The sequence below is a fragment of the Dipodomys merriami genome, unplaced genomic scaffold (genome assembly GCF_024711535.1).
Source record: "Dipodomys merriami isolate MVZ:Mamm:240054 unplaced genomic scaffold, mDipMer1.0.p SCAF_8, whole genome shotgun sequence".
Lineage (NCBI taxonomy): Eukaryota > Metazoa > Chordata > Mammalia > Rodentia > Heteromyidae > Dipodomys > Dipodomys merriami.
Window position 1 is genome coordinate 62,257,049 of NW_027206401.1, and position 2,817 is coordinate 62,259,865.

General features: G+C 38.3%; 1 non-coding gene across 1 annotated transcript; it reads right to left on the minus strand.

Moving 5' to 3' along the window:
• Window positions 1-1,234: 1,234 nt before the first annotated feature.
• Window positions 1,235-1,338, minus strand: LOC138819554 (small nucleolar RNA U13). Its single transcript, XR_011369479.1, has one exon. It is a non-coding gene; the product is annotated as a small nucleolar RNA U13 (small nucleolar RNA).
• Between the last annotated feature and the right edge of the window lie 1,479 nt (window positions 1,339-2,817).

Sequence of the window (2,817 nt, forward strand, 5' to 3'; positions counted from 1 at the left end):
GGATTTTTTTTTAGTAAAATATTTTAGGAATGTTAATTTTGACATTAATCAAACCTAGATGAAATTATTGAGTTGGGCACTGTGATATGGACTAGACATGGTATTATCTAACATTGGAGGGATTTTTGTTACTGGTTCTCTTTCCTCAAGGATAAGGTAGCTTCAAAATGGGAAGAGGTCTTTCTGATGGCTCCTCTTTTACCTTCACAGAGTAGTATGACAGATTTTCTTGAATGTCTGGGTACAAAATATGACAAAAGTGGTCTTTAAGCATAAGAGAATTTTTAAATCTCAGGGTTGAGTGAGCCTTAAAAGTTGACCATCATTTACTTAAAACACAAATGTGTGAATTGTGTCTAACAAAATGCTAATATTCAACCCTAGCTCTGTCCAAATTTCCTTTTATGATTTCTGTGTACTTGCGATTTTGCAAGAAATGCTTTAAATTTTGCATAACTCTATTTTCCAATAAGCAATCATAAAATTTGTCTGGGAGTTAAGGCCAGGAACTGATAGCTTACTCCTGTAATTCCAGCTACTTAGGAGGTAGAGACCTGTTGATCATGGTTTGAGGCCGACCTGGGCAGGAGAGTCTGTGATATTCTTATCTTTCATTAACCAGTACAAAACTAGAAGTGGAGCTGTGGCTTAAGTAGTAGAGTACTAGTCCTGGGAAAATAAAGCTCAAGGATACTGCCCAGGCCCTAAGTTCAAGCCCTCAGATTGGCATACACATAGAAAATATTCTGCAAATATTTTTAGCTTGCCATTTAAGGACTTGATATATGAGATTATATATTCCCATTCAAGACAATTTAATAATTTGAGCAGTGTTGTGTCAGAGCACTGAGAAGAGTATTATTTCTCTCCTTCTGGTGCTATATTGTTTTGTTTTGTATGTATGTGTGTGCCAATATTATGTCTTGAACTCAGGGCATAGGTGCTGCCCCTTACTTTTTCCACTTAAGGCTGTGAGTCTACCACTTGAGTCACAGTTGCAATTCTAGCTTCTGGTGGGACTTGGAAATAAGAGTCCCATAAACTTCTCTGTCCACATTGGCCTAAAACTGTGATCCTTAGATGATGATGATAATGATGATGATGATGATGATGATGATGATGATGATGATGATGATGATTTTATTTCTGTGGTGTGGGGATCTTGTGCTTGCTAGGCAAGCATTCAACCACTGAGCTACACCCCCAATGGCAATGAAGTTTGTTTTTTTTCCCACATCAGACAGATAATGTGTCCACATCATAACAGAGTTTAGAGAAAGGCACATGTCACAAAGCATGAGAGAACCCAAACATCACCCTTATGAACTGGAAAAGGATCTTCCAATGCAGTTTGTTTTTTGCTTTTTTGTTGTTTTTGTCAGTCGTGGGGCCTGAACTCTGGGCCTAGGCACTGTCTCTCAGCTCTTCAGCTCAAGGCTAGTGCAACTTCTGGCTTTTCTGTTTGAACTGAAGACTCGAACCCAGGGCCTCATGCATGCAAGGCAAGCACTCTACCACTGAGCCACCTTCCCAGCTCAGGCAATACAGTTTTTTTTTTAATATTATTTTATTTTATTTGAGAACATACTGTACAGAGGGGCTACAATTACATGGGCAGGATAATGCATACATTTCTTACCAAGCATTGCAGCCTCTTCCTTTGTTTACCCTTCACCTCCCTTCCCAGCCGGCAATACAGTTTTTGACTGAAGAGAACCTTGAGTCAATAGACAGTAGTACATATCTCAAGTGAATAAACAGATGGATATAACATGTTTAAAATATTTTCCTTAAGGAAAATTCAAAGTCATGGAATTCTGAGATTTAGAGCCCTGATAGACCATGTAATACAATATTTCTCAGAACTCAAGAAAATATCTATGCCTCAAATAACATTGTGGTTGTAAAATAGGGAAAAGTAATTTTAAAAAGGATCAGTAATCTGTGTGTGATTACATTACTGAGATCATTTGATTCAGTGAGATTGGGGACTGGTAGAAGAAAGATCTCAGCTGATTGGTTATACATACAGAATAATGAAGCTTTGTTTTGTCTAAAGCTATAAATCCTAGAGTCTCCTCTAACTTAGTATGGTTTAAAGTGCTGTACACACATGAAGAAATGCTCAACCTCTCTAGCCATAAAAGAAATGCAAATCAAAACAACATTGAGATGCCACCTCACCCCAGTTAGAATGGCTATAATCAAGAAATCTAATAACAACAGATGCTGGAGGGGATGTGGTCAAAAGGAAACCTTACTGCATTGTTGGTGGGAGTGTAAATTTGTTCAACCACTTTGGAAAGTAGTATGGAGGTTCCTCAAAAGACTCCACATAGAGCTCCCCTATGACCCAGCAATCCCACTTTTGGGCATTTACCCAAATGACCACAAACAAGGCCATACTAAAGCTACCAGCACAACTATGTTTATCACACCATTATTCACCATAGCAAAGATATGGAACCAACCCAGATGCCCCTCAGTAGATGAATGGATCAAGAAAATGTCACACACACACACACACACACACACACACACACACACACACACACACACACAATGGAAATCTTTGCCTCCATCAGAAAGAATGACATTGACCCATTTGTTAGGAAATGGAAAGACTTGGAAAAAATTATATTAAGTGAAGCAAACCAGACTCAAAGAAACATAGGTTCCATGGTTTACCTTATCTGCAATAACTAATATATGTCTCAGAGAAGCAGAAGAGGTCAAAAGCTATGTACATATGACCATATAACCTGATGCTAAACGAAATGAACCCCAAGATAGGGAAACAAGAGGTTTATCTTTGTT